General features: G+C 47.6%; 1 protein-coding gene across 1 annotated transcript in view; it reads left to right on the top strand.

Annotated features, from left to right (window-relative positions):
• The window catches only part of ADCY2 (adenylate cyclase 2), a 4,811,883-nt gene that overhangs the window by 3,402,738 nt on the left and 1,381,895 nt on the right, over positions 1 to 27,250 (top strand). The gene's annotated exons all lie outside the window — the stretch shown is intronic.

The raw sequence follows: 27,250 nt of genomic DNA on the forward strand, positions 1-27,250 counted from the left end.
TAGTGAAAAACAAATTTAAGAGTTTTACACTACCAGGCCATGTAAAACTTAAAAATAAATGTACATTTTTTAAAAATACATAGCACTCTGCCTTCTGGGCTGTTCAGGGTCTACCAGACAGGTGAATTAACTGTAGTAAAAAGAAAGGTTTAGGCCTGGCAAAAGGTTTATTTTGCCACATAACACGGGTTGCAATGACAGGCCTGAAACATGTTTAAACGGCTACTTAAGTGGGTGGCACAATTAGTGCTATAGGCCCATCAGTGGCATTTAATTTACAGGTTCTTGGAACATGCAGTACTCAGGACTTACAAGAAGATTAAGGTGGTCATTACAACCCTGGCGGTCGGTGTTAAAGCGGCGGTAAAACCGCCAACAGGCCAGCAGTAAAAAAAATTGAATTACGACCGTGGTGGAAACCGTCAACATAGACACCCACTTTAACACTCCGACCGCCACGGCGGTACAAACAAACACTGCAGCGGTAACCGCCAACAGACAGGTGGAACACAATGTACCGCCCACAGAATTACAAGCCACCAATCCGCCACCTTTTCCGGGCAGATTCACCGCGAACAAAAACACGGTGGAAACAGGACTTCGAAGGGAAAACGCTCACCTCTACACACCCCACGAGGAACCAGGACGCATGGAACCGGAACTTCAGATACTGCCAGCCTTTATCTTCCTGCTCCTCTACCAGGAGCACGAATGCCGGCGGCGAAGACCACGGTGAGTACTGCACCTACGACACAGGGGAGGGGGAGGGAAAAAACAGTGACACACACACGCAACACGCAAAACTCCCACCCCCACCCTCACCCACGACAACACACACACCAATACATCATGATACATCACAGTTAAACCCCCCCAATTCCTCCTGGAAGAATGCAAGGACAAAAGGAAATGAGTCGAATGATTGTAATATATTAAAATACAGTAATCAAAAATATTTACATATATACACATTTACACTATGAACAATTAACTACACCACAAACACAAGTCCAAGGGATTCCACCATCATAGTCCGTGGACCACTGAGCCTAAAAGGCATGGGCGAGGCCCACACTCAATACCTGAACAAGACGGAGAGAACACTGCAGGGGCATCAGATAGAAATAAAACAGGCTCCTCAGGGGGAAGGGAAGGGGGGGGCACCTCAGCCGGATGAGTGCACAACGCCAGCTCCACGAGGGGGCTCCATGCCAATTGATGTATCATGGGGAGTGCAAAGCCACAGTCTCCCAAGTCTCTCCAGTGGGTCGGTTGCCCACTGCTTTATCCTGGGGAGTGCAAAGCCACAGACTCTCAAGTCTCTACGGTGGGTGGGTTGCCCACTGTTCAATCCTGGGGAGTGCAAAGCCACAGTCTCTCAAGTCTCTACAGTGGGTGGGTTGCCCACTGCTTTATCCTGGGGAGTGCAAAGCCACAGTCTCTTAAGTGGATAACATTCTCCACTGGTTCTGGAGGGGGCTTGGTGCACAGAGTGCTTCATCCTGCCAAGGACAGAGGTAGTGGATGTCAATCTCCACTGGTTCTGGAGCTGGCTTGGTGGCCAGAGTGCTTCATCCTGCCCGTGGTGGCCTCAGTAGCATAGTAATCATTGGCGCTCACTGTCCTGGGGTGGTGCTGGCGGTCTTGTACTGGGCAGCGGGGCTGCTGCTGGCAGTCCTGTCTTGGGCAGCGGGGCTGCTGGCGGTCTTGTCCTGGGCAGCGGGGCTGCTACTGGCGGTCCTGTCTTGGGCAGCGGGGCTGCTGGTGGTCTTGTCCTGGGCAGCGGGGCTGCTGCTGGCGGTCTTGTCCGCCGTGCTGATCTTCCCAGATTTGCCGGTTTTAATGTACCCCTTTCCCAGCTTGGATCCAGTGACTACTGGCACCACTGGTCCCGCCAATGTTGTGGCTGAGGTGCTAGGTTGGGACCTGGAGAGTGGGGCCCTAGGAGACTGAAGGGGTGGGGGAGGTGAGGGGAATAGGTCAAGGTTGGCCAGGAAACATTTCTTAGGAACACTGGGACGGGGAGCTGGAGGGGGTTTGGGAGTGGAGGAAGAGGTAGTGGTTGTAGGAGGTGTACGTTTGCTGACTTTGGGTGAAGGTGCATGGGCTGGAGGCTGTGGTCAGGTGGATGGCTGTTGGGTGGGTGTGTGGCTGCGTTTGTGTACCTTGGGAGGTGGCCTCACAGATACACTGGGAGAGGACACAGGGGATGTGTGAATGGTAGTGGGGGTGGTAACTGCACGTGAGCGGGGTGTGGTGGTGGGTGTGCTGGAGATGGACGTAGTGGCTGAGGATGTAGTGCATGCAGGTGTGAATGGAGACGGGACTGGGAGGGAGGAGGGAGACAAGGAGGAGGGGGACACAGTGGAGGCAGTGGATGTTGGTGTGTCTGCATGTGTGTGATGCTTGCGTGAGTGCCTGTGGGATGTGTGGTGCTTATGTCTGCCTGAGCTTCCCTTGTGTGTTGAGGTGTGTGCATGCTGGTCTGATGGTGTGCTTGGGCTAGGCTGAGGTACAGGGGTGTGAGTCTGGGTGGAGGAAGTTGGAGGGGGGAGGCTAGAGACAGGGACAATGGCTGCCATCAGTGCTGAGGCCAGAGTCTGAAATGCTTGCTGAAGGGCTGCCTGACCAGAGTGAATGCCCTCCAGGTATGCATTGGTTTGTTGCAACTGCCTCTCTGCACCCTGGATGGCATTCAAAATGGTAGACTGCCCAACAGTGAGGGACCTGAGGAGGTCAATGGCCTCCTCACTGAGGGCAGCAGTGGTGACTGGGGCAGGGCCGGAGGTGCCTAGGGCTAAGGTGATGCCCACCCTCCTGGGTGAGTGGGCCCGGGGCAAAAGCTGAGGGGCTGCTGGGAGGGCGGTGCTGGTAGGGGGGGTGCCGGCTGTACCTGTAGATGCAGGGGCACAGATGGGCCCGCCAGCGCAAGGGAGCTCCCATCAGAGGAGGAGTCCGTATCACTGCTGTCAGCTCCTGTCCCTGCCGTGGAGCTCCCCTCGCCCTCCGTCCCACTGGTGAATTCAGACTCCGTAGTTTCGCCCTGCAGGGCCATGTGGGATGCAGCTCCCTCCAGCTCCAGTGCCACTGCTCCTCCGCCTGATGATGCTAATGCACACAAGAACAGGGAGACCACAAAAAGGGGGGAGGACAGAAGAAAGACATGTTGAGTGCATGCAATACCGCTACCGTTGGCGGACACGACAGACACAGAAGCCCCCTGCACTACGCCACGCACTTGGAGTCCACTATTCAATCCCAGGGACATGGGTTACAAGGCTATGGCTGATTTCTGCACACATGGATGTCAAAGGAGCCTGACTAGGTGTAGTTGGCACTGTACACATGTGGGGTGGGGTGGGGTGCCACAGGGCCTGCCTGAAGAAGGGACCTTGCCTACTAAACTCGCCCTGGCCTAGGGGAACCCACAGCCCACCTCCCCCACCCAGACACCTACAATGTGCACTGAATCAGCAGAATGAGAGTGTACTCACCCCCTTGTGTCTGCTGTGATGCCATCAAGCGCCCATCCAACTCCGGGTACGCCACTGCCAGGATCCTGAACATCAGGGGGTCATGGTGCGACGGGCACCCCTCCCAGGTTGGGAGGCCATCCCCAGCTGGGCCTCCGCCGTCTTCTTGCTCCAGCGGCAAATGTCCTCCCATCTTTTCCGGCATTGGGTGCTCCGTCTGTGGTAGACCCCCAGGGTCCGGACTTCCTTGGCGATGGCACGCCAAATGCCCTTCTTTTGGTGGGCGCTGACCTATAGGAATAGTACAGTCATTGGCCCGCATCCCTACCCTTGCCATGACGCACATGCACTCACCGTCTTTTCATGCACGCCTCATTCACACCCTCCCCTATCTTCCATCCACCCCACTCCACACAGGCATTGCCCATAGAGCATGCTCACAGTGTACTTACCTGTTTGTCTGGAGGACCGTAGAGTAGCGTGTACTGGGGGAGGACCCCATCCACGAGTTTCTCCAACTCCCCCGTGCTGAAGGCAGGGGCCCTTTCCCCAGACACACGAGCCATTGTCTCTTCCAGACTGAGGTCACAGCAGCACTTGCAGTGTAGGTCCTCTCCTGTCGAAGATCAGAGTGATTGTACAGACAGAAAATGGCGGTCACGTCCGCGGCGGTGTGTAGCGTCATGACGCTTACATCCTGTGGAATAGCAGCATCCCTTATGTGATGGGGCAACTCCAGAGGCACCGGGTGTGGCTATTAGGTGAGCACATGGACCGAATACAGTGAGAATAGTTGTCTGGGGTCTGTGGATGTCCCTATGAGTTTGTGTGTGTCTAACAGTTGTCCCTCGCCATTTGCAGGTGACTCTGGTTACCCCAACCAGTCATGGCTACTGACCCCAGTGAGGAATCCCAGGACAAGGGCAGAGGAATGCTACAATGAGGCCCATGGGCGGACTAGGAGGATTATAGAGCGGACCTTTGGCCTCCTGAAGGCCAGGTTCCGGTGCGTCCATATGACAGGTCGTTCCCTATTCTACGCACCAAAGAAGGTATGCCAGATCATCGTGGTCTGCTGTATGCTTCACAACTTGGCTTTGCGATGACAGGTGCATTTTCTGCAGGAGGATGGTCCGGATGGAGGTCTTGTGGCAGCTGTGGACCCTGTGGACAGTGAAGATGAGGAAGCAGAAGAAGAGGAAATCGACAACAGGAACACAGTGATCCTGCAATACTTCCAGTGAGACACAGGTAAGAAGACAACACTGCCTGCTGCATCTGATTTAAATGTACTACCTCTCTACAGTCTGTCATTTTCACCCAGTGTATGGTCACTGAGTTGTCACTTTCCCTTACGATTTCACAGATGTGGGTCCCACTGTGTGACATCTGCTTTGTTTCCTCATGGACTATAGCTGTGTGACATAGGTATTATGACATTACATTTGAATGAGCATTTGCCACTGTAATTGCTAATACACTATTTTGAAATCACAGACAGACTCCTGATTGTTTTGTGCTTTAAGGGTGTTTATTTAAGTGCTCAATATTGGAGGGGGTTGTAAAATGGTGAGGGGTGATGGTAGAGGAATGTCCATGGCAGAGACCAGTCTATTAGTCTCACAGGTGCATTGTCCAAAGGGGCATAGGAAGTGGAGCTGGAGCAGTTTAAGAATGGACAGGGTGACAAGGAGGGATAAAGGGATGACAATCAGGGTGGTCTCATTTCTTGGCGGGGTCTTGGCATCGTTCTCTGTCTTTGTCCTGGATCTCAGGGACCGTTTGCGGGTTGGTTCTCCCTCTGCAGGGGGTGGGGTGCTGGTGTGGTGGTCCTGTGGCGGTGCCTCCTGTCCACTAGCACTGGAAGAGGTGGTGGGCAGTTCATCGTCCAGGCTAGTGTCAGGGGCCCCTTGTTGTGCCACAGTGTCCCTCCTGGTGTTCACGAGTTCCTTCAGCACCCCTACAATGGTGCCCAGGGTGGAATTGATGGATTTGAGTTCCTCCCTGAAGCCCAAATACTGTTCCTCCTGCAGGTGCTGGGTCTCCTGAAACTTGGTCAGTACCATTGCCATCGTCTCCTGGGAATGGTGGTAGGCTACCATGATGTTGGAGAGGGCCTCATGGAGAGTGGGTTCCCTGGGCCTGTCCTCCCCATCACACAGCAGCCCTCCCAGTTCCGCTGTGTTCCTGTGCCTCTATCCTCTGAACCGTGTGCCCTGTAATGGTGGACACACTGCTGCTTGACGTGTCCTGGGGACAGAGGTATGGGCGCGCTGGGTCGGTGCTGTGCTGGTGTTTCCAGAGGAGGGAAGCTCTGTAGTGGCTTGTGCCAGTGTGAGGGGAACCGACTGTCCTGTGGTCCCAGATGGGCCGGGCTGGTCATCTAGATCCAGTTGGACAGAGCTGCTGTCATCACTGTGGGCCTCTTCTGTGGGTGGAGTGGACATATCTGGACCCTCCTGTCTGGTGACGCTGGGTAGGGGTCGTGCAGGGGTGTAAAAACATGATTATTGCATCTGTGTGTGCCATGGTGTGCAATGGGTGGGTGAGCGTGTACCCCAGTGCTTGCATTCCTGTGTAGGACCTTGTGTGATAATGGTTTAGGGGGGTGTATGGGTATGTGCAGTGGCCATGCTTTGGTGATGGGTGTCCATGCTTTGGTGTTGAATGCAGGGCTTGGGTTTGGGATGTGTGGTTTGTGATATTGGGACATTTGTGAGGAGTTGGAGTGATGGGGGTGAGGGCGAGGGTGGGGGTATGTGATGGCATGCAGGTAGGGTGGAGGAAGAAGTAGTAAAGATTTGTCTTACCAGAGTCCATTCCTCCAGCTACTCCTGCGAGGCCCTCAGGATGCAGTATAGCCAAGACCTGCTCCTCCCATGTTGTTTGTTGTGGGGGAGGAGGTGGGGGTCCTCCACCAGTCCTCTGTACCACGATGTGGTATCTGGAGACCACGGGATGCACCTTCCCCCGTAGGTCGTTCCACCTCTTCCTGATGTCATCCCCAGTTCTTGGGAGCTGTCCCACTGCGTTGACCCTGTCCACGATTCTTCGCCATAGCTCCATCTTCCTAGCTATGGAGGTGTGCTGCACCTGTGATCCGAATAGCTGTGGCTCTACCTGGATGATCTCCTCCACCATGACCCTGAGCCCCTCCTCAGAGTACCTGGGGTGTCTTTGCGGCACCATGGGGTGGTGTGGGTGATGTGTGGGGTGGTTTGTGTTGTGATGTGTGGGGTGATATTTAGAGGTGTGTTGTGTGAGGTGCGTGGATGTTATGTGGGTGATGCTGTTGAGTGCCTGGGGATGCTAGTTTATTGATGGTGGTGTCTCTCTCTGGCCTTTTGTCGCAATTGTGGTCATAGGGGATTGTGGGTGATGTGGGTGTGTGTTTTATATTGTATTGGACGTGTGGGAGTGGTGTGTGTATGTGTATCAGGTGTGTGTATTTGGAATTGTCCAATGTGGTAGTGTTTTGTAAGTGTGTGTGTATTTTGAGCGCAGCGGTGTGTACCGCCAATGGATTACCCCGGTTGAAAGACCACCACTTGAATTCGTGGGTCGTGATAGTGTGGGCGTATTCCTGTTGGCGTGACGGTGGAGGTTTTGTTATCTCCAGTTTATCACTGACCTTTGGTGTAGCGGACTTGTGTGGGTGTATAGATTTTGGCAGATTACGGGCTTTGGGTCATAATGACAGTGGCGGAATTCCGCAGCGGTGTGTTGGCGGTCTTCTGCACGGCGATAAGCGGCGTTTACCGCCAATGTTGTAATGACCCCCTAAATGTGCAAATTGAGTGCCAGCCAATTCTACCATGATTAAAGGAGAGAGATACAAGCACTTTAACACTGGTTAGCAGAGGTAGTGTGCAAAGGTCTAAAGCCAGAAAAACTAAATCATCAAAAACAGTAGGATGGAAGTTAAACTGTTAGGGGGAAACCACACCAAGAATTTCAGGTCCAACATGTGTCCCCCCAGCTGAAAGTAGGAAGTACTAGCAACCCTCATCAGAGAACCTGGTAGAGACCAACAGCATTGGTGTGGTCAGTTTCAGGGCAATGCTCAACCATAAAATCCTCTCTCTGTAGGCAGATGAACCTTCTCAACAGTTTGGGATTCTCACTCCCCATCTGCATTAGCCATCTTAGGGCGTGCAGTCTGACTCAATCTGGAAGTGAGCCCTAAATAGGTGTGGTTTCAACTTCTTCAGTGCTCAGACCACTGCAAATGCGTTCCTTTCCCTTTCACTACACTTCTGTCCCCTAGGAAGTAACCTCCTGCTGATGAAGGCTACTGGTTGATCTAGGCCCTTTTTATTTAGCCGTGAGAGCACAGCCCCTATCCCGTGCTCTGTCTTCATGATGTACTCCTGGGAGAGATCAGGAGCCTTAAGCATGATTGCCGTGCATATGGCCTTCTTCATGCTGTCAAAAGGAGTCTAGCACACCTCTATCAAAATAAACTGTCTGGGCTGCTTCTTCAAAGTAAGCTCTGTCAAGGGAGTAACAATGCTGACCCTACCCTTGACAAATCTCCTGTTGTAACCATTGAGGCTCAGGGAGGTTTTCACCTCTGTTCGGGACTTGAGGGTTTCCCAAGTCAGAATCATTCAAATTGTGGTATGGTGGGACTGTACCTTGCCTCTCCAACTTGATGACCCTAATAGACCACTAAACCCTGCCCCATCTGGCACTTTACTGGCCTTGATTGTCAGGTCTGCTCTCTGCAGAACCTGAAGTGTTTATCTGAGGTGGCACAGGTGGTCCTGCCAGCTAGAACTGAATACTGCAATGTAGGCAACACTGAAGTTCTCCAACCCAGCCAAGACCTGATTGACCGTTCTCTGAAAGGTGACAGGGGTGTTCTTCAAACCTAAGGGCATCACTCACAACTGGAAGTAGCCTTCAGGGACAGAGAACACAGATCTCTTTTTGGCCCCCTCACTTAAGGCAATCTGCCGGTACCCAGATGTCAGATCAAACGTGTTGACCAACCTGGCTGCCACCAGACAGAGACAGTCAATGAGATCATCAGCTCAGGTGATGGGGTGAGCGTCATTCTTGGTGACTGCATTGAGCCTCTGGTAATTCATGCAGCTCTGGAGTTTGGGTGTGGCAGCTGGAGGGGCAGCCTTGGGGATCAGCCACTGGGCTGGACCAAGGGGTGCTTGAGGGCTCAATTGGCCCTGGCTGCAGCATTTTGGAAACTCCCTCCTTTATGCTGGCTCTCACCTTTTCAGATAGTCTGTAGATCTTATTTTTCACAGGCTTACTGTCCCCAGTGTCAATATCATGGGTAAACCATGGTGTGAGTCCTGGGGTGAGGTAAGAGAGACAGGCAAACTGTCCCAAAACTTTGCAACAGTGACCCTGTTGCTCTAGGGCAAGGGTACGGAAGAGGTTAGCACCCTCAGCTAACCCATCCTGCTCCTTGGAAGAAAGGAGGTTAGGAAGATGCTCACTCTTCTTCTCCACTCCATCATCCGTGACCAGGAGCATGGTAACCTTGGACACCCTAAAAGTGGGGTTTGAGGCACTCAACATGCTAGACCTGTAAAGAGTTCTTGGAGGTCTTGAAGTAGTCCAGGTAGGTGACTTTCCTCTTATACTCCTTCACCTCATAGGGCCAAGGTCATCCATCTTATAGGCTCAGGGCTTTACATGCTCCACCACCAATTCTTTTTGACCATGCTGGAACTCGACCAGAGTAGCCTTCTGGTCATACCATATCAACCTCCTGGCTGGCTTCCAGATTATCCTTCTCCTCTTCCAGAAGTGCTTCATTTGAGTATAGTAGACCAGCATATAGCAGACCACAACCTGAGAGGCTTTCTTAGAAGCTTGCTCCTAACCCTCCCTTATCAGGCTGAGAGGCCCTTTGACAGAGTGCCAATGCAGAAGTTCAAAGGGGCTTAATCCAACTCTATTCTGCAGTACCTCCCTGTGTGCAAACAACAGGCATGACATAAGGATGTCCCACTTCTGCCTTGAGGGCTCTTACAACCCCATGATCATGCCTTTAAGTGTTTTGTTGAACTTTTCAACAAGCCCATAGGTTTAGGTATATTGTGGTATGGAGAACTTATATTTTACTCCATACTCGTCCAGATGTGTGCTGACATGAAGCTGATACCAAGGTCAGATGCTATCTCCTTGGGGAACCCCGAACGGGTAAATATCCCCATTAGTGCCCTGGCTACCATGGGCATAGTCACTTTCCTCAGAGGTATAGCCTCAGGGTATGGGATAGCATGGTTCCTCAAGATCAGGATGAACCTGTTGACAAGGGCTGTCTTGCAGTCCAGTGGGTCTAACAATGTTGATGTCCACCCTTTCAAAGAGGGTGCCAAAAACATCAAGGAAAAACCAGGAGAGCCTTGTACTCTCCTTCTGACTTCCATCTGGTCTGGCAGGTGAGACATGACCTGGAGAGCACACCTGAGGTCAACTTCATCCACCGCTAGTAAAAGTGGGTGACAAGCCTGACAAAGGTCTTGTCCTGCCCTACGTGACCTGCCAGGGGAACATGATGAGCCAGCTCCAGTAGGAAGGTCCTGTAGCACTGGGGTGCCACCAACTAAAAGGTGGCACCAGGTTCAGGATGTTTAGACTCACTGTACAGGAGACCATTCTTCCAGTAAATCAGGTGATCACCAGAGGTGTCACTAGGTGCCGGAGCCTTGTCCTGCCACCAGAGGCCCTCCAGGGTAGGGCACTCCTTCTGCACTTTAGAGAACTCCTCTCTCGTGGGACTTCCTTCCTTTTGCCAATTGGTCAGTTCAAACAGGCTTTCCCATGGTGACAATGGCCTGCCCTGTAGTTTTCAAGGCTTCACCCTGAGGTTCAGCCTCCAACGTACGTGTTTCAGGAGCAGGTTTCCCATGCCCCTCGCTCTCCTGACTACCCACTCGGGCAGTCATGGACCGTGTGATGAGGCACACCCACTCAGGCAATCCCAGCACCTCCAGGTGGGACCAGAGCTCCACCTCTTTCCAGGTCGTGTGCTTCATGTCATTACCAAGCAGACAATTCACAGGCATGGATATACTCACAGCTACACTCTGGGAAACTGAGATGCCCCCCTTCCCATTAGAAGGGAACCAGAACACTGAATAGTGACCCTTATGGTTCTCAGGTACTACAACCTGCTAGAATACATTAGGGAATCCCTTGTTCTGAAAATTGATACCTGGCGGAAGTCAGACTAGGTCCCATGTCTCTCTGCTCACTGTCCATTGATGGTAACCCACTGCCTCTACTTCCTGGTATTGCTAGGCATATGCGCTCTTCGCACTATCTCTCCATCTGCACTAACCTCCATAGAAACGACAGCAACCTCCTCCTACACTAGTCAGCTCCGGTGTCTACCACCAGTGGGGAGCTGTGCCTGCTTGGCACACTTGGTATTACCATTGAACTTTCCAAACTGATAACACTCATAGCCTTTAGGGGTGAACTTCCCTAAGGACGTATGGTCAGGGAGCTTAGTTTTCTTCTGCTCTGGAGGGATGGGGAATCTTGCCCTGTGGCACTTTTTTTAGGACCTTTAGAGAACTCCTTGTTTTTATTTTTATCTTCCCCCTCCTTCTTCTGATGGGTCCCCTTGCCCACCCTTGTGGTGATAATCCCCCCAGATACCTTCTTGTGGACCCTGCTGATGAGCCAGTGGTCTCCCTCCTTGGCAAGCTTCCTGGGGTCAGTAAGTTTGATATCAATCAGGTGTTGGCAAAGTTCTGAAAAACAAAGATTGAACATGTGCTCTCTTGCCATCAAATTGTAAAGCCCTGGTAATCTTTTACTTCACTACCCTTCACCGAAACATCAAGTGCCTTGCAAAAGGAATCCACACAATCTACCCAGGACTAATGGGGCAGCTTCAGGCTGTCCCTGAATGCCTGCCAGCACTTTTCTGGGGTGAGACCGTACTTCTTGACCAGGGTGTCCTTCATGGGGGTATACCTCACCCTGCCCCACTTTACTAGGGCCGGCAGGGCATCCCTCCCTTCACTAGGTATATGCCTCCCCAGAGACTGGCCCCTCAATCATCGTCAGGGGCCCTATGCAGAGCAATCTCATAGGATGCCGATCACTTGTCGATGTTATCTCCCACAACAGGCCTAAGCACCAGATCCTTTGAGATGTGGGCTCTCTTGTCTCCAGAAGGTACTCAGGGTATGCTGCCACCATTATTGCTGGAGTCCATTTGTTCAACTTAGATGTCCAGCTCTCTGAGACTTATGGGCCATTCCTCTTTCCCATGAAGAATAATGGGTCCGCCCATATAGACAATTTTAGGTCTGGGTAGAGAGGGAAAGAACCAACTGTACCTGCATATATCCCCTTGACCTGTACTTTTGGCTACTAAAAGCTCAATGGTCTGCCACAAACCATGACATTATAAATCCAAATTGATTACTTTTTATTTTTTTAAAGAAACATTTTCAAACTCAAAAGAATTTTCTTTTCACAATATCATGCATCTCATTCTTTAATTCCACTATTTACTTAATTCATTTTTTTCATCATGTTCTTTGAAAACACATTTTATAATAAACAAAAACATATGCATATTTGATATATAACAGACTGTACAGATGTGAATATTCATTGCAGATATACTTGTTTTAACCCCCACAATAAAGCAAAACATTTAACTCACTCCTTACACACATAAACATTCGATCACTCACATATTCCCTTCTTACCAGACCCATCTACTCATCAGATACAATAAAAAATACAACCGTTGTTGTGTTGCAGGCTAAGGTCTTTCACTGAACCAGTCACCACACATTTCAGTGGCATTTGTAGTTAATATGTCGGCCTTCTTCGGGACCACCTGCTAATATGTAGCAAAAATGGTGGGTATGTAGGGGCTATAAAACATAAACTCCCACAACTCTGGGGACTGAAACACTTCTGTGCTATGATGGTATAAAGTTGTGTCCTCTAAAATGAGGGGCTTCCAGGACACTGTAATGAAAGTATATATCCTACGATGGTAGCTGCCAGAATGAAATTAGGAGGTACTTATTATGTTCAAACCTCCTATTTGGAGGATAGTGTTATCCTTTGAAATAAGTCCAGGAATTACTTGGTCACGTCTTTAATGTACCCAAATAATCAAAATCCTTGGTCCTCACATCAATCAAAATCCTTGTGATGGCATCAGGAGGGGAAACGTTGAATCAAACCCACGGGATCTCCGTTATGACACAAGAAGTAGCCCCTCGGAATAGAGGATGCATCTTTATACCATCTTAGCTCAGGAGTGTTTCAGTGGTACTACTTTACTAGGGACCTGCAAGTATATTATATGTGCCCATTGGTTGTAAGTCAATTTTATCACTTTAAAGGAGATAGGGCACTTTAATACTGGTTAGTAGTGGTAAAGTGTGCAGAGTCTTCAAGCCAGCAAAAATGAAGTCAATAAAAACAAAAAAATAGAAGGCAACAAGCTGAGGGAGAAACACACCTAGGACGTCAGGTCCAATAATACGGTATCCACATCACCTTTCAAAGCTAAACCACTTCAGCACCAGAAAATTGATAATCATTTCAGTTGGTCTTTTGCTTATAACTGAATTGAAAGTCTATTTATTGGACTGTGTATTCACCATCAGTTGTGGTATAGAAGAATTGAGCTTAGTAAATGCCAGTCACAGCATAGCAAGAGCACCATTGGTGTCAATGCAAGGAGGAAATTAGCCCTATCCCAGGTTCTTCACTGGGTAGCAAAAAATAACAACAATTGGGGTGAATTGAGTCCCTTAAATCTCCGAGGCCCCTGTGCCACTGAACTTGTTGAACTATAGATAGCTACACCCCAGGGCAGTAAGAAGATAAATCGAATAAGACTTGAAAGGAACTTTCTAAATTTTCTCTCTCTTAAGCATCTGTAGTTGGGAACTGGAGTATCTTATCCAGAGTGGGTTAATCGTCAAGACACAGATTTATTTTTCTTTTGAACTAGTGCTTCTGCATTGCTAAGCAGTGTGTTCCAATGAGACACAAAGTGGGGAAAATGGGAGCATTGATCCATTTTCTCATGATAAAATGTAGCACCAAATGTTGATGTGAGGACAGTGCGAAAACATGCTTTACATAGAAGAAAGCAAACCCATGTTAAGGGGAGAGGGGTGCATCAGGATGGCAACAGTGCAAATCCTCCTAGGTTTTTATGCAAAGCCACACGTACTACGCCAGCAACACATGGCTTTGTGCCAAATCCTAAAGCCGGTTGAGCCTGGTCACAAACAAAGGGCAATTGGAATATTGAGATGTTCCAATATGCAAAGTGTAAATTCACTGAAATTACACTTTTTATGTGTTTGACCTTTTGACGGTTGTTATTGCTTTGAAATTTGGAAGCAAAGCCGTATCGCAGGTACAGATCTCACACTAGGCAGCACTGATTCGCCCCCGCACTATAGCACAACACTTTGCATTGTGCAAAACAGGCTTTTTTGCACTGGTGCGTCCATGACAATATCAACTCATGACCCTTTGTAAATCAGGTGCTCTTAACATTCACATAATGCGGCACAGCACTATGTTAGTAAACTTGCACACAGGTCTTTCTGCTAGGTGTGCCTTTCCAGTGAGGTGTAAAAGGTGTTAGAATTATTACAGAGCAGACATCCAAATCCCTGTAATGTGACTTAATCTCAGGGATCCTTAAGACTCCTAGAGAAAAAGATGCTGCCCGAAGAGGGAAGGAGAAACCATGTCCGCCTCTAGAAACACAGTTCAATCATAATCTGATGTGGTGCCCCTGTAAAGACATTTCAACCCTTGTTTGTGAAATGTTCCTACTAAGAGACTGTCTCTTTTGTTGCCGCTATCTTAGTTGCACTCCTGTAAAATCCAAAATTTGGACAAGGTGGTCTCACTCGTGTAATGTGACATGCTCATCATGGACCAAATAGTCCCACCCTAGTGAAATAATACTACATGGGTGGACTCAACCTCGAGTGGGGCTATGTCAAGGGAGTATTTCTGGGCAATTTATTTGTGATCCAGCTGCTAAGGTTAAGAACCCTTGGAGTAAACCACAAAGTATCCTTTATTTGGTGGTACTCTAAGGATGTCTAAAAATACACTCCTAACTCTCCCTATAAGTCCCTAGCAAACAGGTACCCATGTACCCAGGGCATGGGGTATTAAGGGTAGGGCCCGAGGGCAGCAGCGCTGATTGTGCCACCCTCTAGGGCCCTGCACCCAGATGCAACTAGCACTGCTATTGCAGGCTAAGTGTTCTGGGGCAAACCTAAAAAGACAAATTTGACATGGCACACTCCCTGTGTGCCCTGTCCACCCTACACTGCATATCCTATGGGTAAGTCACCCCTCTACCAGGCATTCCAGCACTAAGGCAGGGTGCACCATACTATATATGATGGCATAGTTGCATGAGCAATATGCCCCCACTTTGTCCTTGCCAAACCTGGGACATGGTGAGTAAACAAAGCAGCCATGTTAAGAACATGTAATAGACACTGGTCAAACAGGAGTTACCCAGCTACATGATGTCCACTCTGCACCCTGGGTTGTTTTGTATCAAACAACTCAGGATGATAAATCCAAACTGGTACCATGATTGGATTTATCCCCAAATGTACCAGGGGTCACATTAGAGGTGCCCCCTGCAAAAGCTAACCTAACTGTTATGGTTGCTGCCTAGTTCGATCCAGCATGCAACCTTCAGACAGCCAATATACAAACCTTTGGTGAGAGCCCTTCCTCTCCAGTTTGTAAGACAATGCCCTTCCCTCAGGAATGGGCACTCTCCTGGTGGTGAGCTTCAAAAGGCTACTGCCCTTGAAACTTGAGCCCCCATGCCTGCTGCTAGCAACAGATGGTCCCCCCCCTTGTCAACCCCCACGTTTGTCAGGAGCAAAGGTGGGAAACCACACAAAGAGTAGGAGGAGGGGGTCTCACTGACCACCCCTAGGAGCTTGCAGGTGAAGTGGACCCTCCATTTCATTTTCCTCCATGATGGATGGCAGGACAATAGCCAGTGAGGGTTAGGGTAGTGACCCTTCCCACAGGAAGTGGTCACTGTAGTGGGTATAGCCACCCAAGGGTAAGTGTCCCATTAGACACTAAAGGTTCCCCCTAAAACGCCCACTAAATTCAGTATTTAGTGGGCCCCCCTAGACCACGAAATCAGATTCATCAGGAAGAAAAGAAGACAGCACCAAAGAACCCGACAGGATGAGAACAGAGGACCTACTGCACCAAAAGAGGATGCAAGACCCCTGCTTGCTGCACCAGAGTCTCAACAATCGCTGCTGCGGAGGAGCCCAACCACTGAACTGACCTCTGAAGACCCAGAGGACCTCCAGTCTTCACAGATAGCCTGAAATCGTCCTCCTGAGTGGAGGCGCCAGTCAAAAAAACAAAAGAAATCTTGAAAGAACCAGCACACCAGCGAGGGTCACTTCACCGACTGGATGATATCTCCGCAACCAGAAGTTGCCGCCAGACCGGATGACAAACCAACAACAGCCTGGATAAGTCAACTTTGGTGCCACTGTGCTCTCCCGTGGCTGAATTGTGACAATACCTCAGGTACTGCTCAGTCCACATCGGACAACAACAAAAACAGCTCACACGGAGCTGCAACTGTACCAGGAGGAAGCCCCAGTTGAGGGACTTCAGGGACACCCCAGACCTCCCACTAGAAGACCCTTGGCATCCTGCAAGGCCCCCAGAAGAAAACTTAACTCCAGCTTCAAAGGGTGCCATTGCGCACAACATAGAAAGACCTCCAACTAGCCCTGCATCCTGCCTCCCTGAGCCCTATTTCCCGGTACCTGCTGTGCGCCACGGGTCCCTAACCTGACCTCAGCATCCCAATGGGACCCCAAGACACCACCTTTAAATCTGCAAACCAGCTCCTTTTCCAGGTGGCCCCTCCTGGCCAACTGTCCCGGTGCCAAGAGACTTTCCAGCACTGCTCCCGCCAGAACCGGGAGGCACCCAAGACTCTCCAGCTGGCATAGTGTGACCACCAACCTCATCAAACATCCTGCAAAAGAAGACACTGCTAACTCACCTGTGTGATTTTATATGCATTTTTCCAGGTGGCCTTCCATCGATTCCTACAGTACATAATTATGCACAGAAAGACTAACTTTATTAAAACTTTGAAAAATCATAACTCAAACAGTACTTAACATATTTTAATCATTTTGGTCTTAGAAATTATATGAAAGTCTGAAGTATTTTTATAAATTTGGTCTCAAGTTATTCACTGAGTGTGTGTGGTGCATGATTGATTTTGTGAAGACAACAAATGCTTAGCACATCTCCTGGATCAGTCTAACTGCTCAACCAGCTACCTCAAAAATTGGAGCATTAGGTGATCTGATTTTGTTAATCAATGTGTGGTTGTCTGGACCCTCTGCATTGTGTGCCTAGCTTTGCACACTACATAGAGGGCCAGCCTCCTACAGGCACACCCATCGTAATACCCATGGCACACCTCCCTATCACAGTGTGAGGCAATGCAGTGCATTGCCCTGCGTTGTCTCACTCCAAATCTATAAGGACATGTAAAGCAAAGCAGGGTGGCTTTTTGTTGCCTTGTAGATATATGGATTTGAGGTGTGTGCTGCTGGACATAAAAGAGATGTTTCAGTGGCGCAGAGGGGATTGTGAATAAACCCCTGTGTTGTAATTGTCTGGTAAGCTTTGTGGTGTTTTTTGTGAAACGTCACAATTGAGATAGGGGCATTTATCTTTGTTTAAGAGTAAGGTGTGGTTGGTGATTCCAGGCTAGTTGAGGCTTCATTGAAGTATGAGTTAGAGTAGGTCGGAAAGTGTCACTCTGTACTGTTTCTTGTGTGCCCTTTTATGTGCCCCAAGCTTCAGTATTGCAAGTTTGACAAGTCCTGATGCCACAGCACAATACAACTGGTCCAATGTTTAATTTACATCAAGTCCCAAATGTAAATCGGAATTCTTTCCAAAATCAGTGTGTGCTTCAACAGTTTCCTATGTTTGAAGCATTTGAGGATTACATTTCTGACCAGTTATTATAACCGTGCCTTGGGAGGAGAGATTACATTCTTGGTGAAGTTTTAGAGGTAGGCCAAAGTGGTCCATTCGTAGATAGGGAGGTGAATGGCTACCCTGTGTCTTTCCTGATTGATACCAGTTCTACCCGGACTACAGTGGGAGTTTCAAACCTACCTCTCTTGGGAAAAGAATCCAAGCTGTAGGAGTCACAAATAGGCAAATGACCAGCCCCATAACAGAAGAACCTGTCAAAATAGGTTGCTTTGAGGACATTCGCTATTTTGTGGTGTGTGATTCTTGTCCAGTAAATCGTTTAGGAAGGGATTTCTTGTGCAAACTGAATTGCACCTTTTACTGCTCACCAAAAGGTGTTGAGTCGCAAACTCATGATGATGATTTTAAATTGGCAAGTGATGGCCTTTATGTTAGATTGTTCCCTATGATGACAAATAGTAATATACCACCAGATCTTAGAGATACGGTGAAGCCTGAAGTCTTGGACTTTTCAGGAAAGGACATAGGTCTCATCAAAGGTGTTGAACCTGTTCTCATTAAAGTGAAACCAAATGTTGAGTATCCAAGAACACCACAGTATAATCTGGCCCCTGAAACAGTTGCTGGGATCACTCCAGTGATTGTCTTAATGATACAACAAGGCATTTTGATGCAGATAATGGGGAGCCCATGTACCTCACCTATTATGGGAATAAAGAAGCCTAGTGGTAGATACTATATTGTCCAATACCTGAGAACGATTAAACACCATCACTATTTCCTGTTGTCCCATGGTATCAAATCCAGCTGTGATTTTATTTCAAATTTCATGTGAGGCTAAATGGTTTGCTGTCATTAATTTATGTCAGGCTTTCTTTTCCACGCCGTTGCATGAGGAAAGTCAGTTCCTCTATACATTTTGGTTCCAGTACTGTGTTTTGGCATGGTGCTGAGTCCCGCAAGGGTATACGAAGAGTCACTCGATCTTCAATCAGATCCTTAAAAAGAATCTTGAGTCCTTAGTTATGCCTTGGAACTCAGTTCAAGTGCAATACGTAGATGACCTGTTGGTTGCATCAGATACACAGGAAGCTTACTAACAAGACACTATTGCCCTAATGAACCACTTGGCAGAAAATGAGCTTAAAGTATTCCCAAGCAAATTGCAGTACTGTCAAAAAGATATCCAGTATCTTGGACATCACATTTACAAGAGAGTGTGGAAGGTGTCGTTAGAGAGAATTTCAGCAATCCTGAACATGAATCCGCCAACTACTCAGAGAGAAGTCAGGATGTTTTTGGAAATGGTGGGCAACTGTCAACAGTGGATACCCAACTTTTTACAAGTGGCGAAGCCTTTACAGACGCTGACACATAAGGATATGTCTGATCCCGTACCCTAGAAAAACAATAGTTTGATTGCCTTCCTAGAGCTGAGAGAAAGTCTCTGTCATGCTCCGGCACTGGGAATACCTAATTGCAAGAAAGCGTTTGTTCTCTTTTGCAGTGAGAGGGAGGGCTGTGCCCTCTCAGTGCTTACAAAGATGTATTGTATGGAAATGCCTTAAGGCTAGGGGGCTACTTCTCTGCTTCCCTTGATCCCGTAGCTGCAGTGCTGCCTGGATGCCTTCAAGCAGTGGCAGCCAGTGGTGTTAGCAAAGAAAAAGTGAAAGTTCTGTGATGGGTCATCCCTTTGCTGTGTTTGTGCTCCACTCAGCTGAAATATTGTTAACACATACATGCACCCAACATTTGACAAACATCCATTTGGCATCCTATGAGCAAATAATTTTAGCTGCTGAGAATGTGAGTTTGAAGAGGTGTGCTAACTTGAAACCCACTACACTATTACTCCTACCTGAAACTGAGGGTGAAGATGTAGAGGTAGAGCATGACTGTTTCAATGTCACTGAACTATGCACCAAGCCAAGACTAGACATTCAAGATGAGCCACTACCTGAGTCTGATTTCATGTTTTTTGTTGATGGATCTTGTGTGAGAGACCATGAAGGAAATCTAAGAGCTGCCTATGGAGTTTGTAGAGTCTCAGATGTAGTTGAAGCCTCTCCTGGCTTCGAGGAGGGTTCTTTGCACAAGTGGCTGAATTGGTTGTACGTACTAGAGCATGGTTCATTTCTGAACATCTGAAAGTAATGATTTTCACTGGTAGTCAGGGTGGCTTTGGTGTTGGCCACAACCATACACAGTTATGGTCACAATGGGGGTTCATGACCTCTCAAGAATCTCCTATAAGACATGAGTAGTATGTAAACAAACTTCTTGAAGCATTAAAGTTGCTTACCCAGATTGTGGTTGTGAAATACTATGAACACTGCAGCAGAGATGACTATGTGACAGTCGGTAATAAGTATGCAGATGAAATCACAAGATATTGTACTCCTAGCTCCTGGAGCTAGTACATTCAGTGGTGCATACTCAAATGAGGCTATAGATGAGATCAATTACAACCTTTTGTTAATAACCTCTGATACATAAGAAGAGGGTAAGAGGTTGTAAGAATAAGTGTCAGAGGTAGAACAGCAGGGTTGGATCAGAGCAGGTTTTGTCAAAAGGGATAATGACATTTGGGTTGCAGCAGATAGAAGAAGTGTTGTCAGTCTGTTGCTTCCAATGTCTAGACATTGTTATAGTCCTACCCATGTAGGGTGCAATGCCATTGTCCATCTATTTTGACAAACTTGGTTTAACCCCAGATTAGATTTATGTGTGAAGTATTATGTCACATATGTGTTGTATGTGAACAGATGAATGTAGGGAAAAGTACTGCAGTGACACTGAGCCACATAGGAAGATCAGGAGATCCCTTCTACAGGATGCAGTTGGACTGTCATTGAAATGCCTATGTGTAATGGGCTGAGATATGTCCTAGTGGTTGTGTGTATCTTCTCCTGTTGGATTGAAGCTTACCCAACCAGGAGATATAACAGTCTCACTGTGGCTAAACTGTTGTTGAGGAATCTGATATCCAGGTTCGGTTTCCCGATTTCTCTGTAATCAGAACGTGGGACTCAGTCAGAGCAACTTTATTTGGTTAATTAAAACCATAAAAGCACACTAAAATAACAATGTACTGTAAAAATATTTAATGTAATAAAATGCAAATCGCATTATAAAAACATTGTCCAATTGAATACAAGGGCAAAAAATACTAAAAGAAATTGACATATTAATAAAATCATTGCTCAATTAAATATATATAAAAAGGATCCAACATTAAAAGCTAAAATCTTAGCCAAAACGAAATAAAAGTAGACCCTTGTATGGCCCTTACAGGCTCTGCCTTTTCCTGCATCTAATTGCAGCCATAAAAAAACTTGCATATAAAAGAATTTCCTTGCACTCCCTAACATCTGGAGATAAATCAATGCCGACCTGGCTTGAACAAAGCCCTTTCTCTTTAGGAGTGGCACAATCAGTGCAATAATGCTCACAAAACAATTCAAAGTGGAGAGTATCTTGTAAAGAAAAAATGGATGCAGGTACATGGTTTAACCTAAACCTAGTCTCTGAAATATGTGGTAAGGTTTCATATTCTCAAGTAGATAGGGCTTGGTGGTGGGACATGTTTGTAGCATATTTTAAGAGAGCAAAGGTTGTTTAGTAAGCTCTCTTGCTTCCCACTCTAAAGACACAATCAGTAAAAAGTGCCATTTTACCCATTTTAGTCCTCTTGTGTGAACTCAGAACAGCTCAGGGGGACCTAGTTTCTAGGCTAAAGAGTTAATGTGATGCAACCAGGGAATATTGCTGGCCCTCTCTTGGGCCAGGTGGTCTCTAACTGTTTTCTGGTTTAACTCCAGAACTGGGTTTGTCCAAGTGGAGATAAAGTCTGGTCTGAAAGTCACCAGTTCTTCACGAGCAATATATGAGGCTACAGATTGGGGCACCGAAAGTAACTTACGCAAGAATGTATTTTCCATTTTCCACAGTTTGTAAGATCCTGCAATCCTTGCAGCCCCATATCTCACTCCCATAGCAAGCTATCGGCATGCATTTTGCTTTATAAACCTACAACAAAGCCTGCATTAACCTGGTTCCCAGTCTCTTAGCAAAGTCAAGAACTGCACCAGCAACTCTTGACACAAAGTTTCTTTTCACTTTCCGCCGTGGCAATCAGGACCCCTTCTCATGAAACAAACCAAAGCTCAAAACTCTAGAAATCTTGTTACTTCCACCATATTGCCTTCACAGGGTTCTTTGTTCTGGGGCTATTACCATAGTATGGGACTTGGTAAAGTTGGTGCTCAGATCTAACATATTCATAATCTCTGAATACACGTTCAGCAAGCGTTGCAGGCCAACTGCTGCCCTGGCCAGCAGGACAGCCTCATCTGCATAGAAGAGCACTGGTATAAGCTCATTACCGACCCAAGGAACATCAATACTAGCAACAATAGGGTCAGGGCCTAGATTGTTAATATACAAAGTAAATAATAGAGGGGCTAAAATACAACCCTGTCTCACTCCCGTCTGTACACTAACTGCTGACGAGAGGCACCCTTTATAATTGTATCTTACAAAAGCAGAGAGATTCAGGTGGAGCTCATGCAGGAAGTTTGCAATATTATGATCCATCCCCATGGAGAGCAAGAGAGGCCACAGTTTTGATCTGTTGACTCAGTCAGAAGTGGATGTTAAGTCCATAAAAGCCAAGTGCAATGTGTCTCTCTTGGCTACCATGTACTTTCCTGTTAATAGATGAAGGTTAAGACATTGATCAATTCTGCTTTCCCAGGCCAGAAGCCAAATTGTCAGTTCAATATTGTATTATGTTGTTCCACCTTTTTGATAAATCTGGATAAAACTATTCTCCCTAAAACCTCAATTGTTGAATCAATAAGGGAGATTGGCCTATAGCATCTTGGATCTTCTCACATCATTTTCTTGAAACTGGGAGAATAAACCCTATGACCAGGAGAGAGGAAACACAGCTTTACAGGCAGCATTAAAAACATGTGTTAAGATGTTAGCCCGAAACAAGGGGTTGGACTTACACAAGTCAGCCGGGAACCCATCTGGTCCTGGTGTCTTGTCTTTGGACATAGATAAAATAGCAAGTTCCACTTCCTCCTCAGTAAAAATTAATTTATAATTATCATTATTTGGTACCTAGTAAGAGGCATTTTGGTTGGCACAGGGGGAATCGTAAATACCCTTGAAGTGGACTACCCATGCCTCAACAGGTATAGGCGATTCAATGGGAGAGTTAACATCCCCTGTAAAAAATGGGTGATTCACGATTTCCCAGAACCTTGCACTATTTTTTAGAACATCTAATTGCAAAAGATCACACCAGGCACTGTATTTCATTTAATTTTTACAAGCTGCCAAGGTAAGCTTGTACATTTTCCTTCTTCTGGCTATTACATTATTATTCCGGTGCACTTGTTTTAGCACTTCTAACAGCTTTCGATGGACAACAAAGCACTCACAATCAAACCATATTTCTCCCCTCACCAAAGTTCTACCTGGGGACTTCATAAGGCTACTTGCTACTTGTTGGCAAATCATGTGGAAAACTCTTAAAAGATCTTCCTAGTTAGTGGCAGTGTTCAAGCACAACATTCACTCCTTTCCACAAGCAGCAAACAAATCATTATTAAGGTGGTCTGGAACAGCCTTCGTACACTTTAATCTATGGGCCTGGTTGTGTGGGGTAATATCTAAATTCGATGGACCAGTTACATGGCCCTCTATCTCCCCGAGTGCCCAAGCTAGGGACACAAATAGAGGGTTATGGTCACTAAACTGGTTCCATTTAACATTAAATAAAAGAACATGCCCACCTATATGAGAAGAGATACAAATACAATCAATGGTGGAGTTCAACCTTCTGCCTGAGAAGATTGTCATACCTCCCAGATTACTGCCCCACATAATCCACAGATTTTATAATCCATAGATTTAAATCAGTGATGATTTCCTATAGCAACGCTCCCAATGGGGTATGTTCACAATGACAGCTGAAGTGGCTAACCATATCCAGATCATTGTAAACTTTACACCCGTTGTGGCATTGGTGCAAATTAAAATCCCCTAAAACTATAACCTAAAAAGAAGTGTTCTGTTTTCCCCTAAATGATTCTAAAAATAATTTAAGACACAGTAGATGCCCGGTGGTGCTAACCTACACAAATTTCAGTATAAGTAAGTTTGGGGCATTATTAACGACCAACAACACTGCTAAGAGGTTGCTGGAGCCAGTGCCGACCTATAGAGGGGAACGGAGAAATTTTAGCTAAATTAACGTGAGAATACCCCCTTTGGCCCTACCGGCTTAGGAGGGCAAGGCAGGCTCAAAAAAGGAAACCAACCCATCCAACAATAAGGCAGACTTAACGTCCCAGAATTCTTGTGAACCTACAATGTGTTGGTCCAATAGCACATTAACCCACATTACATCCTCTTACTTCCTCTTCAAACCTGCTGCATTCCAGGTAAGCAATTTTAAAACAATAGACTGATTCACTACGTTAAGAGGAGGCCCAGGAAATAGGGGCTTCTCGCGCTCATCCCGTCACAAGGGTTGAGACTTTGCTGTGGGAGAGATGCTCAGTCAATAATTTTGGTCCAAATTACTCATGGGTAGATATCTGTTGGGCAACTTCATAGGGGCAGCTTGGGAGCGTCTAACCTACATTAAAGCATTGCTTTGGTGGGAACCAGATAATCATTGATATCCTGATAACATAGGGGGATTAAAATAGCCAAGAGGAAGTACCCTGATGTCCCTCTGCTGAGGGTTCACTCTGCAACTCAACAGTCTGCCTACTACCTCCACCTGGTAAAAATTCAACACTATGCAGTCCCCCTCCACCATTTTCACTTTTGGGTGCACCCAGTCCACCCATCTAGCCATGATGATCTGTGAAGACACCCAAGCCCCAACGTCCAATGTATTCAAACACCAAAATCTAACCTTGTGCAGAAGCTCCGGAGTGGTCTCAACCACCCCTGCTTTTATCTGGGGTACCCCACCAGTACAGCTATCAAAGGAGTTGATTCAGGGGGCAGATGCTATCTAGGGGTGTCCCTCTTTAACTTTTTGGTGACTGAGGCTGGACGAATATCCCCCCTCTGTGACTACCTTTTCAACAGTGAGTGTCGGGAAAGGGCTCTATTAGAGAATAGGGCTGCGAAGGGAGGAAGTACTACCTGATCTGATTTTCAGGATTGACCCAAGGTCGCGATTGTGCCTCGGATGCTGAGCTGGTCTGACATGCTGACACACCTGATGCAGACTCAGAGCCAACCATCTGAGGACCCTCCCAGGGGACATTTAGGGCCATATTTATACTTTTTGACGCAAAACTGCGCTAACGCAGTTTTGCGTCAAAAAAATTAGCGCCGGCTAACGCCATTCTGAAGCACCATGCGGGCGCCGTATTTAATCAATGACTTTAGCCGGCGTTAGCCGCCGGCGCTGCCTGGTGTGCGTGAAAAAAAAACACGTACACCAGGCAGCGCCGGCGTAGGGGGATATGGAGCTTGGGCGCCAAAAAATGGGGCAAGTCAGGCTGAGGCAAAGTTTTCGCCTCAACCCGATTTGCGCAATTTTTTTTGACTCCCAACCCCCATAGAAATGACTCCTGTCTTAGCAAAGACAGGAGTCATGCCCCCTTGCCCAATGGCCATGCCCAGGGGACTTCTGTCCCCTGGGCATGGTCATTGGGCATAGTGGCATGTAGGGGGGCAGAAATCAGGCCCCCCTATGCCACAAAAAAAACAAAAAAAAAATACTTACCGGAACTTACCTTAATGTGCCTGGGATGGGTCCCTCCAGCCTTGGGTGTCCTCCTGGGGTGGGCAAGGGTGACAGGGGATGTCCCTGGGGGCATGGGAGGGCACCTCTGGGCTCCTTCCGAGCCCACAGGTCCCTTAACGCCTGCCTTGTCCAGGTGCTAAAAAACATCACAAAAGCGGGCGTACGTCATTTTTTTTGACCCGCCCACTCCCGGGCGTGAATTTTGCCCGGGAGTGTAAATACGGCGCACATGCCTCGGAGTCAATTTTTTAGACGGGAACGCCTACCTTGCATATCATTAACGCAAAGTAGGTGTCCACGCTAAAAAATGACGCAAACTCCATGGACTTTGGCGCTAGACGCGTCTAACGCCAAAGTATAAATATGGAGTTAGTTTTGCGTCGGAATTGCGTCAAAAAAAACTACGCAATTCCGCCGCAAACAGAGTATAAATATGCCCCTAAACGTTTGTGACCTCATCTAACTTCAGTGTTCCCTAGTTTTGCCTTTAAAACTTATATTGAGTTCTGAAGTGGCCTTGTAATGTTCTCATATAATACTTGAAACATAGGCTCCACCAAGGCTTAGATGTGATCACCCAGGGCCAAGAGAGAAACATAGTCTGTCAAATTATTAATTGGCATAGGAACGCCATTGTCTTGAACACCAACAGTACATTTGGCATTTGGGATTTCCTCTTTTTTGCTGGTGAGGACTTCTCCGAGGTTAAGGAATATTCAGCCACACAGGTTTCCCATATTACTGGGGTTCCATGTGCAGAGGATTCACATGCCACGGGATCTCTCACACCATCACCCTGTGTGGCCACAAGTTGCACATCACCTCTCCCTGAATGCTCCATAGGGTTATGTAAATGTTTTCCTATCCCCAAACCAAAGGTCTCTTTGAATCTCCTCAAACAGTGTGCCAACAACTGAGTTAAGGTACGATACAATGGAGGTGCATTTCCGAACTACCTATGGCAAGTCAGGCTCAGTTTCAGGGTTAGAGCTTAATTTCGGCTTACCCATAGGGGCACCGAAAAATTCGCTGAAAGAGGAGTGGCACAGCCAAGCCTCTGCCAGTCACTGATGGCTGCAGGACGGGCCCGCCCTTGGCCTAGGCTTTGCCCGGGTGAGTTCCACCGTATGGGACACTCACAGCGCTTTATAGGACTCTCGCTGCACAGGTGGTGAAGATGATGAAGGGACTTGCAGTCCTTCTAATTGCCGCTGGTTCCTCTGTACAGCGGGACTCTCACAGAGCTTTATAATGCTCTCGCTGCACAGGTGGTTAAAATGATGAAGGGTCTGCCTCCTAGGCCAACAGACTCCTGGGACTTGCAGTCCCTCCGATTGCTGCTGATTTCTCTGCACAGCAAGACTCTTACACCAGTCTCACTGCACAGGTGTTGAAAATGATGAAAGGACCGCCTTCTTGGCCCACAGTCTCCTTGACTTGCAGTCCCTCTGATTGCTGCTGGTTCCTCTGTGCAGTGGAACTCTCACAGCACTTCATAATGCTCTCACTGCTCAGGTCGTGAAAATGATGAAGGTGCTGCCTCCTAGCCCCACAGCCTTCTGGGACTTGCAGTCCCTCTGATTGCCACCGGTTCTCCCGCACAGCAAGAATCTCAGAATGCTTTATAGTGCTATCCCTACACAGGTTGCAAAAATTTTGAAGGGGCCACCTCCGAGGCCCTCCGAGGCCCACAGTCTCCTGGGACTCATTTTAATAATGAGGTCCTGAAACTGGTGTGCACAGCATTACAAGTGTAACAAAGACTACTTTTGCAGTTATCGACTTAAGGCTTCAGGAATACTGGTATAGGTGAATGGCACACTAAAATCCAGACTAGCTGAAGTGTGTGCTTTGACGTCTTTGATGTGGCCTGATGCTTTACCTCTTGTACAGATGAGTCTTTGAAGTATCCCTGATCGGAGGACAGGACTGTCCCCACTTTAGATAATCATGGGCAGAGCAATGAGACAGC

The sequence above is a fragment of the Pleurodeles waltl genome, chromosome 2_2 (genome assembly GCF_031143425.1).
Source record: "Pleurodeles waltl isolate 20211129_DDA chromosome 2_2, aPleWal1.hap1.20221129, whole genome shotgun sequence".
Taxonomy (NCBI): Eukaryota; Metazoa; Chordata; class Amphibia; order Caudata; family Salamandridae; genus Pleurodeles; species Pleurodeles waltl.